The following is a 13998-nucleotide window of genomic DNA, read 5'->3' as shown; positions in this document are numbered from 1 at the left end:
ACTTGAAGAGGAGATTCAGCGCTCACTTGAAGAGGAGATGCAGCGCTCACTTGAAGAGGAGATTCAGCGCTCACTTGAAGAGGAGATTCAATTACTTGAACTGAAGACTCACTGGACAGACTAAATTCAACACTGGACACACTTGATTCACTCGGCTCAGCACTTGACTCACTTGACTCGGCACTCGATTCACTCAGCTCGCTATTTGACTCACTTGATTCACTCAGCTCGGCACTTGACTCACTCGAGTCGGCTGGCATGCGCTCAAACTCCGGTTCGACCCGCGACACCTCCGCTGTCTTAGGAACAGCACTTTTAACAGGGCCAGTGCGGGATACGGGCTCGAGGGGTCCGACATGATGAGTGGTTTTGGCAGGAACGATATGCTTGGAAGCTCCTCTGACGGTCCTTAAGGGAGGATCAAACAGTTTAGCGAGCTGAGGCTTATGCGGCGTGCGGAGTGAGTGAGAGAAATCCGCCGCATACGAACCTCCCCGGCGCAGGGAAAAGAGCAGTTCCTCGAGACCCTCCTTTTCTGCGGGGAGTTCAAAAGCCTTTCTGAACAGGGCGGTAAACACGTCGAAAGGAGGAAACGACATCCGACCTGGTTCCCAAAACGTGCCTGCCCACTCCAGAGTCTTTCCAGTCAACAGTGAGCAGATGAAAGAAACGCGGTCGGTATCCGAGGCGTATAACTGGGGCTGATGTTTCATATATAAACTGCACTGCTGAAGAAATCCTTCACACGCTTCAGGTGAGCCATTAAACTTCTCGGGAAACGGCGTACTGGAATTACTGCATGCGGTACTCACACAGGGTTGCGGTGGAACAGGTGCAGCGGGAGCTTGGGCTTGATTAGTGCTTGTGCTCTGCGGAGACCATGACTGCACGGAGCTTGCTAGTTCCTCGAGGAGAGAAGTTAGTCTCGCCAGCTGAGAATTATGAGAGGCTAGCATTGAAGCTCGGGTCTTGACCACGCCGGATAGATGCTGAAAGTCTGCTGGATCCTCGTTTGGCGAAGTCTTCTGTAACGTACGGACAGAGACGGTCGGATCCATGTGCAGCACTTTATTAAAACAAGCAGACACAAACTGGCAAACACTTAAACAAAGGGGCAATCCAGAAACTCGTGGTCTAAACAGGCAATGGTCGAGGCAGGCAGCACAGGTTCGTGAACAGTCCAGGAAACAGGCAAGGGTCAAGAGTCCAGGGAAACACGGAGACACAGAACAGGGAATAACGCTCGGAATTGTACGCTTACAGGGTAACAAGACTTCGCAAGGGACACAGGGAAAACTCAGGCTTAAATAAGGAACTCAATAACCAATAATGAAACACAGCTGAACATAATGAAACACAAAGAGTCCATGGGGAAACAAACATGGGGAGAGGGTGCCCTCTAGTGGCTCTCGAGGGCACCACGGCTGCTGATCGTCACACCCAGGGGCTCGTTCTTCGTACGTCGCTAACTCAGTTAGCTGGATTTGATTGTTGGCGATTTGCCATGATCTTGGATCGTTTGGTTCTTCGAAGCTCATCCTGGACTTGCTGTAATAGCAACAGGTCCGTCAGCTTGAACCTGCTCGTGAGCAGGCTTATTTCATGTAAACAGGATTAGATTGCGACTGATACAGGAAGTATTCCTTTAGCGCAGAGTGACAGTGTAGCCTAATTTCTGAGATTTATTTTTTTTTTCTTGTGAAACGATCGTCGTGAGGGTGTCGTAAATACATTATTTAGTTGGAAATGCACATTAATGTTCGATTCGATGTCGGGCTTCAACAACAGCACAAAATGTTTGCATTGCCCTAAAATTATTTGCGAGTGGCTTCCCTTTACACTATTGGAGATTTTTTTTGCCAACTTAGGGTATATTATAATTTTTAATGAAGATAATGCAATCATGATGAGTGTGTGTGTGTGTGTGTGTGTGTGTGTATGGATGACCATGCCGATTATGACTTACAGTCCCTCAGGCTTAACTTACGTGATTGGTGCCATACACTGTAGATTGCACACATGTTCCCATCAAGGCCTCAATGAAGGGATTTTGTGAGCAGAAAGGGGGCTTATGTAAATGTGCAGCCAAATTACTATTACAATGTTTAATATTCCAGATTAGTAATATTATATCACTTTTTTTAAAAGGCAGTTGACTGAGTAAAATCTCTTAGATGGTGTGTGACATGTTCCATATCACAAATCAGTGTGAAAGCAAAATGGCCAGTGCATGACTCAAGAATTTTAAGAGATTCACATTTATGAACATTATTTGAACGTGGTGAGGAAAATTATAAATATCAAACTCACGGTATTACATACAGTACACTTATGCTGAGAACTGCATTTTTCCATTATACAGGTGATTACAACAGGATCCTGCATGGAGACAGGTGTTTCATGACCCCATTCCCTGACCCAAACCCCAGACCAGTTACAATGCAGCTCTAGGACAAGGGCACACAATGACAATGAGCTTTGGCCAACTAAGGGAAGATTTCAGGGTCTGAAAAGCCTGACGGTTGCACCTGACAGGGCCTGTGACATTGCATGTGCCATATTACACAGCACTGCCAACATCAGAAAAAGAAAAGAAAAAAAGTTTAATTAAGCCTAAAATAAAAGACAAGACAAATTTGCAAAACTCTATTTGCTTAGAGTTTTATTTCAATAGTTCTTATCTATAGTCTACTATGCGTCCGAAACCGCATACTTCCCTACTATATAGTAGGGAAAAAGCAGTAGGCGAGCGAATAAGTATGTCCGAATCCTTAGTATCCATAAAAGAGTAGGCGAGAATTACCAGAGTGACGTACAAATTATCGCGAGATTCGGGCATACGTATACTTATAGTACGTCCGAATATTCCTACTTTTGTACTATATAGTAGGGGAAAACAGTATTTGAAAGGAGTAGTATGTCCGAAACCTCAGTACTCATAAAAGAGTAGGCGAGAAGTTCCCGGATGATCTCCTGCTTTCGCCCAGATTTTTGAGTGTTCATCCGATGGATACTCTTCTATCCCAGGAGGCCACGGGAGAGCATTCGTCATTATCAACATCGCGGAGATCAGCGAAGCAGGGGGTTTTCAAATGTGAGTAAACACGGTTCCTTGTGTTTAAATCGTATGTGTTAAACTACTATCTATTAAACGTTTTAACTGTTGAAGGTCTAAAGGACTTAGACAGTATAATATAGTTGTGATTTTGCTGTAAACACATGTTTTATTAGTTAGTTAAACAGGGGAGCGCCAGTAAGTAGGCTACACGTAAGTTTCTAAAATGGATTTACATAACCATATAACGTTACATCTTAAACACGCTTATTTAAAATGTCTATTTACATCTGACATGAAAATATTGTTTAAGTATTGCAGATGAGCACATCCCAACATGAAAAATACATCTGAGTGATGTAACGTTATGTGTGCTATTATGAAGGATAATTAATTCACTGTTGTCAACATTACTTACATTAGACAAATGTGCTGTAAATACGGTAAATAAACAAATCTATAAAGTAACTAAATATGTTATATTTAATTTGTCCCTTATTAGTGTTGATATATTAAGGAACATTTAAGTTGGATTAAAAGTGAGTTAACACATCAACCTCAGCATGTAAATTCAGTGTTGAGCTCGTAATGTGAATCTTGTCTGTATGTTACAAGGACAGAAGAACACGCGTGTGTTTATCCGGTGGAGAGAGGCTCATGATGCTGAATGCTGTCATCAAAGGCTTTGGGTGAGTATACTACAGAAATGGATAACAAAATCTATTCAATCTTAAATTGTAGTTTATTTGAATTATTGTAAATTCAAGTAGAGAAATTACAACACTTTTCTGTTTCTTGATTTCTGTGCATTTGCTGCATATAGCTTTTGTGGTGGAGCAGGACCTGCAAGGAAAGATGATGGCAGCATTTTTTTAGGGATTTTACTCAAATATAAAGTAAGGTTATTTTTAATACATAAATCAAATGACATGTGTTAAAATGACTGCTTTTGTATAATGTTTGTGCATTTTTGTAGGATCTGAAATGTCTGCAGACTGGTGTGAGCACTGAGGATGAGGAGCCCAGAGGTGCATCCTGGAAGTGGTGCCATGGATGAGACCCTCCAACTCTCCACCTGCCCTTATGAGTCCCTCCATCTCTCCACCTGCCTTTACGAGACCCTCTATCTCTCCACCTGCCCTTATTGCCTCAGATTGTGAAGCGCAGCAACAAGCTCTGGGTAGAAGGCACAGTCCCCTCTGGTGAATTCATCAGAATAAAGCTGCAGAATGGGAACCGCTGTGTTGAGTCGGCAGTATGTGGTGTTCAGCACCTGTAAATACATGCTTGTAGTTTGAATAAAGCTTTGTTTCATGTGTTGTTGACTTGTATAATGCATTTGTTTATTGTGATGGTTACTTTTATTTGTTCTTTTACTCATTTATTCATTTTTATTATTGTTGTCAGTATATAAAATTTAATTATTTAATTAATGTATCCATTAATTCATCGATTGACTGATAATTGAGATGTTTCACTGCATTTATGAATATAAATGTATTCATACATAACTGTCATATGACAAAACAAATTACATTTTGCTTGTTATATTAAATTATATTTTTAGTATATAAAAAAGTTATATAATTAAGTATTGGTCAGCATTTAATATTATTATTTTGTTTTAAGTTTTGGGGTGGGCTAACAATGCAATTCATTCTGAGGTAATATTAATTTTTAAGAAGTGATAGTTACATTTTTTGAGTTTAAAATCAACAGTTTTCTCCCCAAAGAGATCTTCGAGCAGCTGCCCGTCTCCTTTGTGCAGACATTACAAACGCAGAGGAAAACTGTTCTAGGTTGTGCTGTCGAGTCACTGATGTTATGAAGTGTTAGTACACCTGTCGCTCATATAATTTAAACTTATAAACGTATTACATACAAGATCATGGAAAGATACCATAATAGTCATAATGACAAAACAGAAAACATAAAGATCATTGGTTTGTTTACATCATAATATAGGAAAAAGGAACAATAACAAGGCTAAATATCTTTAATAGTTATTCATAATACATAAAAAATGTTGTTGTTTTGTTGTTGTTAGGCTATAGGTCTGAGGGATGAAACGAGGTAAATTTATCAAGAAAAGGAGGAAAACTTAAAGGAGAAACTTTTTGGGTATAAAATAAAGAAATTAACAACATATATTCAAGAGGTGACGATTTGGGGGTTTCTTAATTAAAAAAAAATATCGTTATAAGAATAACACTGTGGGTCACATTAGTAGGCCTAGGGTTTAAAATATAACAACTTAAATCAACCTTAAATGTATTCACAAAATGAATGGCCAGCTGTTTCTTCAACAATACCACAACAAAATGAGCAAAATAACAAAATGAACAAAATAAGTTTCATCAATGTCAAGATATTTATAGATAGAAGAATTAAACGTGTCGTTGTTCATTTCTTTTTAAGTTTTTGCGCTTGTGATATGATGATAACGCGTCGTAGTAGGTCACATGATAACGTCAACATGGCAGATGTCCGGTTCTCATTCATACTCAACGAGATTTGGCTATAAAGTACAGGGGTTGGACAATGAAACTGAAACACTGGCCAATGTTGGAGGTTTCACATCTATATGCCTGGCGGCCAATCTTCAGAGTGAAGCACGGGTGGATCAGTGATGGTTTGAGCTCCAATATCATGACAATCCTGATTGTATTTGATGGACACAACACTGCCGAGGACTACCAAACCCTTCTGGAGGATCATGAGCACCTGATGCTCAAACCGTGTATCAGTATGATCATGCACCAACACACACAGCAAGACTTGTGACAGAAGTGTTTGATGAAGATGAAAGTGACGTTGAACATCTCCCATGGTCTGACAGTCACCAGATCTGAATATTATTGAGGTGTTTTGGAGGAGCGAGTCCACCAGCATCATATAGTGACCTGGACACTGTTCTGGAAGAGGAATGGCTCATAATCCCTCTGGTCAATGTGAAGGACTTCTATCTGTCAATTGGTGCTGTATTTGGATGCAAAATGAGGCCCTCACCATTCTAACAAATTATTGTGTAGTAAAACCAGGTGTTTCAGTTTTTTTGTCCAACCCCTGTACCTGCTCTTTTAGCGCTCGTTGAGTAAGTACTTATTGAAATTAAGTACCTACTCATTGAGTATGCGGTTTTGGACGCAGCCAAACAACAGGTGTGTTCGAAGAACCCAATTAGCCGGATCATGATTAGCACGATGATATTATCTTGGATGTCTCATTTGATCTCGGATGTTTTAAGCAACGTACAAAGAACGAGCCCCAGGTTTCAACTCTGCTTCAAAAATGTGTTATTTGGTTTTTTCCTTTATGACCAATCTTATCGTAAGGAATACTACCTAATTAATCTTCTTCTTCTGTTAGCTAAATTTAGTATCCATAAATGTAAATTTGGAGGAAACAAGCCTTTGTTTTTAATTTTAAGAGCAGAAAATCAACAATACCTAAAAACAATATTGGGTTTGAAAAATAAGAAAGCTGCAAAATGTGTATCTAAACATTTTCACATTTTTGTTTAACCTAAGTTTGTCACTGCTTTGTTTGTCTTTTCATGTTTTTTTATTTAGTTTATTCAATGTACCCCTGACTGTAATTGTAATTCTTGAAATTCAATAAAAATAAATAAATAAATAAAAAAGCTTCAACTCTCTCCGTTGAAATCAATGGGGTCGCTGTGTCCATTTCTTTTACTGTCTATGGAACAGTCCCACCAACCCAGTATCCCTTACATTTTAAGACAGTTATAGCTTAAATGAAAACACACACACACACACACACGTTTTTCAACGCGTTTTTTTGTGTTCACAAGCGTTTTTCGCTGACGATGAGCCGAGTGAACATGCAAATTCATTCCCTGACATTAAATGGCGCTTAATGTAAAACAGTAATAATAATAGAATACTATACTAGGGTGATCATATTCATGTCTCAATGTTTTATTATGACAGATTAAAAAAAACGAATGAAATAATGATAGAAATAATGTCTATTGTATTAGAAAAATAAATATATAAATAATAAATAACTAAAAGAAATGCCTCCAAATGTAACAAAAAATAGCTCTCACAAACTTACAAAAATGAACTAACAAAATCTATTTATATCTTTAGTTTTCATCCTCTTTATCCTGTTTTTCTTCCTCATCCACCTTGTTTGCCCATCTATGTTTTGCTGTAGAACTGATCTTTCCCTAGCCTGGTTCAACCAGACTCTAGTTCATTTCATTAGTTACTGAAGTAAAATGAAATTGAGCGGAAGTGCGTAGGAGGGCGCAGCCAGGCTAATCTTTCCCAGCAGTTTTTTTGAAAACCAGGACATTTTTATCACTTAAAAACAGCCAGGACAGGACGTGGAAACAGGACATGTGTAACACAAAGTTGAGATGTTGCCCAGAGATAAAAACATAGCACTAGTTGTCGGATGAACAGATGCACGAGAGACGAGAGTTGTCGTATTTCCCCGCGTTTAATAAAACCACTCAAACGTTACACTCGTCCTCATACATGGGGATCGAGCAAGAAAAAAAACACAAAAAAATGTAGCGTGTAGCGCACACGTAACTGATATGCTACACCTAACAATGCTATTCTGTATGGGCCACTGCGATCAAAAGCAAGGAACGTCCTTTAGGAAAAATTCCCATGTAATTGCGCGCCGGCGTCTCGCGTGCGCGCACAATAGTCAGTTAGCACTGCTACTGTAGATTTGACATTAGAAGTCTGATCATTATCAAAATAAAAGTGCATAGTGACAGGGCCGTACCCACAACTGAGGTTGCAAGGATGCACATCGCGATGATACTGACCTTCTCGTCTGAGGTGCTTCAGCAGACTAACAACGATAGCTCGTCAATGTCAAAATGTTTGAGTCGGAGTGAACTCAAAGTTCCCCGCACGACGTTTCAGTCAACGGTCATAAAGTGCGAGATAAGATGTAGGCCTTTATTAACAAACAGCTGTTTTAGATAAAAGTTTTAAAAAACGACTGAAACAATCAGTTTGCAAAGTATTAATCAAGCTCAACTTTAGCAAAGGAAAAAGCAGGTCAATAGAAACATACTGTGCCCATGAGATTAACATTATGGATTCATATATTTAACATATACTGTATGTTTTTTTTAGCTAATTACAGTAGCTCAAATTAACAACGCACGCACCTATTAAACATAATGCCATTATCATTGTATTTATAGGCTTATGGGCTTTATTTGTGTGCAGAATAGGCCTAATTATTGAAACATTTCTCTTTTAAGGCCATTCCTGATTGGAATATGTGATTGTGTTTCGTGACATCTTGACAAAAAAAAAAAAAAAAGTATGCCACTGACTGACATGCTTCTACTAAATCTATAGTTATCCAATTGTGGGGCCTTAAAACACCTTAAAATGCACATGTGTAGATCAAGAACATCAAAAATTCCTAAGTGAGGGATCCTAAGTGATTCCTAGCAAGATCACTTTCGTTACCTCAGTAGGCTATTTAGAAATTTCTGCATATAGTACCCTGGGTGGAGACCATTCATTTTGTGCAAAAATATTTCATTTGCCGCTCACACATTAACTTTGTGCTCAATAACTGTTATAAATATGAGGGGGGTCCTTGGAATTTTTTTTCCCCTGAAAGGGGTCCCTGGCACCAAAATGTTTGAGAACCCCTGAGTTAGATGACGCCGTAGGATCGCGTCATGTAAGTGACGCTAAAGGGCGCCTAAAACGTCAAATATTGAAGCATGGTCAAAGGTGACGCCTTGGGGTGAGAATGCGTTGTTTATTAACATGTATTAATGCTGTAATTAAGGGTTAATTTGGGTAGTTATAAAGCATTTAGTAGTGGTCAGTTAACTATGTTCGTGAGCTCATCTAAAGTGAGGACTAGTCATGCCTTGTAAAGCATTTTTAAAGGCTGTTAAATATTTCTATGTTCTGTATCACTGCTTTGTGTTTGTTACATTTTACTGTTTAGAAGATTGACGAGTCTTTAAATCACCTTTATAAATGCTTTACAAAGCATGAATAGTCCTCACTTTAGATTAGCTCACACAAATAGTTAACTAACCACTACTAAATGCTTTATAACTACCTGTATTTACTACATTTACTTACACTTTCTAAGTGATCTTATGAATGACTGACAACTCTTAAACAACTGGTTTGTAAATAATGCTATACTTCATTTAGAAATTACAAACTACAAATTAACAAAGTATGAAAATACAATCATTAAACGCATTATAGATATGCTTATAAATCAAGAAAAAACATGTATAGCTGTATTTATAAACTGCATATTAATGTCTATTAATGTTTTATAAATGATGAATTAACTGTTTACTCATGCTTAACTAATGATTAATAGTGTGCAGTTATTATAAAGTGTTACCAAATTATCGTGAAGTCAGAGGTGATCTGAGCGTAGTGGATGGAATGCTTTTGAAACAAAACAGAATTGTAATTCCACAAAGCTTAAGGCAAGACATGTTAAGCAGGATTCATGGAGGTCATTTAGGAATGGAAAAGTGTAAAAGGAGAGCAAGAGACGATAATTACTCAAATTACCCTGAGCTAGCCTTACTTTCCAACATGTCCACAAGGTGTGTGATAACACACGCAAAATCAATTTTTGCGAGACATGGAATACCACAAACTATCATGAGTGACAATGGTCCATACTTTAGTAGCAAAGAGTGGCGAAATTTCTCAGTGCAATATGACTTCAAACATGTTACCTCAAGTCCAGAATATACCCAATCAAATGGCAAGGCTGAGAAAGGTGTTCATATTCTCAAGCAACTGCTGAAGAAAGCTGCAGATAGTGAGTCTGACCCGTACCTCGCTTTGCTCAACTACAGAACATCTCCATTGGAATGTGGTATGGCTCCAGCTGAAATTCTGATGAACCGAAAACTTCGTACTACATTGCCATGTTGTTCACAGCAAAGAAAACATGTGAAGTTAAAACAGAAGTTCAACCAACTGAAAGAAAAGCAGAAGTTATATTATGACAGAGCTGCAAGACATTTGCAACCATTGATGATGGATGTTGTGAGAATTAGAAATGATGAGAACTGGAGCAAGAAAGCTGTGGTCATGCAAGAAGTAGCTCCGAGATTGTTTCAGGTGAAAACAAATGACGGACAAATTTTCAGAAGAAACAGACGTGATTTGTTGAAGACTGAGAAAGAGTCACAAGTCTTGAATCAGAGCAATCCTGAATCTGAGTCAACTGCATTGTCTGCAAGTGATGATTGTGACACTAATTCAAACACAGACAGTCAAACATCAAACAGTCACACAGTTACACTTAGAAGATCTGCAAGACAAATTAGAAAACCTGAGAGACTGGATTTGTGAGAAATTGCTCAAAGTTATGGCAATGAAAAAGTAATTTTGTTGTAGTTTAACAGTATACCATTAGTTTGATAGGTGTGTACAAACTTTGAGTTAAGATGTTGTACTGAATGCAAATTTAGACATATAGGAAAACATTATGTTACTGTTTTATGTTTTCTTTAAAGAAAGGGGGATGTAATGATATCAGTTTATGTTGTTCCTGAGAAAACCACTAGAGGTCACTGTGTGTTAAGTGATGAGTGGTAACATTACTGGAGGAAGAAAAATAGAATGAGGCACATGGAAAGAACTAGACATGCTTGTAGTTACTGCACTGCAGATTGTTTAATAAAGAAAGAATTAAACAAAACAGAAAATCGATCAGCAGAAAATCATCAAGCAAGTGTAGGACCAAACTTTCAGAAAGATCTAACAAAGAGCTTCGGAAAGTCTATTGAAAATGTGGGGGCTACTCCTGCACCCGAATGTAAGCCTTACTGCAAAATAGAATTTTGAATTCCATTTAACGCCGAAAAGTGGCCAGTCAGAAGGATGAATTGGCATGGTATTAAAAGCGTCTGCGATGTCGGCTTTAGCTCGCCAAGCACCTTGACCGGCTATCTTAATTAAATGAATAGCATTGTCTACTTAGGCGTAATGTAAGGAGAAGGGTGCTAAAGGTATACATTTGTTCACGCTCGCTGTGGTGGCAGAATGTGTTTTTGCCGGAGTATTTCCGTGTTGCGACGCCGATGGAATTGATCCGAAAAGGCGAAAAAGGAGAGGAAGCGAAAGGGCCAAAGACATATCCTTTATTAACCTCTTTTCCAAGCAGATTAGTAACCACATCTGGTTCAAACTTCGCTGATTGCAATTTTTTTTGCTATGAAAGATGTAGTGAGATGAGAAAGAATGCCCACCCGAAACCCATTGAGACAGACCGGTTATAAGATAGTCGACAAAAGTCGGAACGGGGTGGGAGTAGAGGTATTTAGAGAGATTCTAAATATTAATGGGAGTAGAAGTTTGGTTTTTCAGAATTTCCTCCCTTTTCCTCGGATTGCAGGATTGTAGTACCAGCGTAGGCAAACCAATTTGTGGCGCGGATCCTAGCAAAAGCTGCAGATGTGGTCATATTTACATTGGGAAAAAGAACAAACAGATTAATTAAATTTGTTACATATAATGCCACCTTTGTAATCTGTGACATGACGTTTCTTGCCTTACGTTCTCAGCACAATGTACAGCATGCGGCTCCTGGCTATTGAATGCTTTTGGACAAAAAGAAGCCGTATGTCCATAAGCGCTACAAATGTTACAAGCCGGTGTTTTTTGGCAGCCAAAATGACGCAAAAGCAGTTCAGTATCGGTAAACGACCAGTCAAGTCTGGAGTTGTAGAGCTAAATGAAAGAAGCTGATTTGGCAGAGAAAGATTTATGGTACTCGTAGAAAAGAGTACACCCGTATCTTTGATGCAAAGCCGATAGTTGTTGGAGGAGGACCAAGTGAAGGAGGCCAGTTTGGAGTTCGTGCTGGGCAGCTCAGCGTGCACAATGACCGTGAAATTTTGGATGGACGCTTTAGCCTGGCTGCCAAACTGTTGTTTGAAGATGCACTCAGGAGTCATGTCAGTAGCTCAGATTCCGAACAGTAAATTTAGTGATTCTTGTGATGAATGGAACACTTTGTTTAATGTGACTTTTTTGTGTGACCTTAAAATTAGGTTAAGAATTAAATTCTAAATACAGGTTAACCAAAAACTGTTTATGTCTGAGAACCTTTTAAACACATACAAACCTGAAATTACATAATTATGCTGTGTGATACAGTACACATATTTTGAGTGTCCCTTATTTTCATGTAAAGAACCACAATTGTCCCGCATTTTTCTTTTCTGAAGTTGGCAACCTTAGGTACAGGTATAAAGTAAATGTAAAAACACTTCATATTCTTAACTGTATACATTAAAGGTGCTCTAAGCCAGTCATTCCCAAAGGCGGGTCGCGGGAGATTTTGTATGGGTCACCAAGTCGAGCACTATTTTCCAGTGTGCTATAGGCTACTCTCTAGATCAGGGCTATTCAATTGGCGGCCTGTGGGCCAAATGCGGCCTGCCAATCATCTTCATACATACGGCCGAGGGCACCTCAACCTCCCTCCTCCTATTTTCTGGTGGTGCGGCTTAATTTGGTTATATATACGCGCGCTGCCGCAGTGGCCGCAGTAGCGCTTGCAGCTGGACGACTATAAGCACTGTGTGTGTACCATGAGCGCTCCGACTGACCTGAGAGAAACGTTTTCAGTCCAAATATTTCAGCAGTTCTTATGTGTGTCCTGTATTTCTGTCGACTGAACCAGCGATATTAATCATTCGTTGGTTTGATTATTTCCTTTCCATGAATTGGCCAAACGCGCGTTCATAGCGGTCTAGAAGACTAAATGCCCTAACCACCACCCTTACAAACATTTACCATGTAATAGCCTATGAATGTAATAATTTACCATGGTTTGGGCATAGATGTGGAATATTTATATTGAATACTATGTTATAGTCATTTATATTGCATTAGATTTATTAGGGGGGGTAGAGGAATATATAATTAATTGTGTGTATAGTTTTTACCTGTTTAGGCATTTTTTATACAGTGGTAGTGAGCCATGCATGGTTACAAAGTCTCACTGTCAGGATATTTTAATTTAAGCCTATAATAATTATTATAGTAAATTGTGTACACTGTAATGATGAGAATATGAAAACAATGAGATGCCCTGTCTCTTTCTTTCTAATTTCACCTCTGCATTTCGCTTATTGTCAACAACAGGTTAATAAAAAAAATTGTGCTTTTTCAAATATCTGTATCTCTTTTAAATAGTTAACTGGAAGCTTAACTGACCTTAAAAATGGTCATACATAATTTGTTAATGCATAAATTCTCTTTGTGATATATGAACTATATGGGCCTAATGTTTATTGGGTCACAAGGATTTATCGACTTTAAAATGTGGGTCCCCAGAAAAAAAGTTTGGGAAACACTGCTCTAAGCGACGTCGGGTGACGTGACTTCTTGTTGACGTTTAAAGTATTTTCAAACAAAATGGAGGCTAGATAGACCCATCTGCACTGACCCCCCCAAACCCCACCCACAGGGCCTTCTTGTTAGTTATCGGCTGGAACAGTTTGTTAGGTTTCGTGGAGCGGGTTGCCGCAGTTTGTTTTTGTTGCCATTTGTGGAGCCTGGGTTGTCTGCATAGACCACGTTTTTTTACAGTGTGTTTAGGGGACAGGCAGCAAGCGGATAGTGAGGAGATGTTTGCTGTATGTGACAAAAAATGTTTGGGCCTAAAAAACGTGTGATATCGCTAAGAGTATCTTTAAATACGTATTAAGCCCTATTAAAGTTATTTATTATTATGTTATAAAACAGACAGCAGCGAAGCAGGATTATTAGGCTGCTGTCCCTTTAAGAGCTGCACAGATCCAATATATACTGTTACACAAGCATTTTATTTCTCAGCTAAAAAGCATAAACTATATAAAATAGCATTTTGGTAAGATATATGTCATTTGAAATGTAACATTTGATATATACTATTTATACAGTATATAT

At 38.7% G+C, this 13998-nt stretch overlaps 1 long non-coding RNA gene across 2 annotated transcripts; it reads left to right on the top strand.

Moving 5' to 3' along the window:
- Window positions 1-72: 72 nt before the first annotated feature.
- LOC148981386 (uncharacterized) lies at window positions 73-5250 on the top strand. 2 transcript variants are annotated; one of them, XR_016168489.1, is made up of 4 exons: window positions 73-3094; window positions 3671-3744; window positions 3879-3951; window positions 4032-5250. It is a non-coding gene; the product is annotated as an uncharacterized LOC148981386 (long non-coding RNA). The 2 variants fall into 2 exon arrangements; XR_016168488.1 differs by having other exon boundaries at window positions 77-3094; window positions 3676-3744.
- Window positions 5251-13998: the final 8748 nt, after the last annotated feature.

Source organism: Pimephales promelas, chromosome 5 (genome assembly GCF_988280905.1).
Source record: "Pimephales promelas chromosome 5, fPimPro1.hap1.1, whole genome shotgun sequence".
In the NCBI taxonomy this organism is placed as follows: Eukaryota; Metazoa; Chordata; class Actinopteri; order Cypriniformes; family Leuciscidae; genus Pimephales; species Pimephales promelas.
Note: the sequence above shows the minus strand (reverse complement) of the source record. Positions and strands in the feature narration are given on the sequence as shown.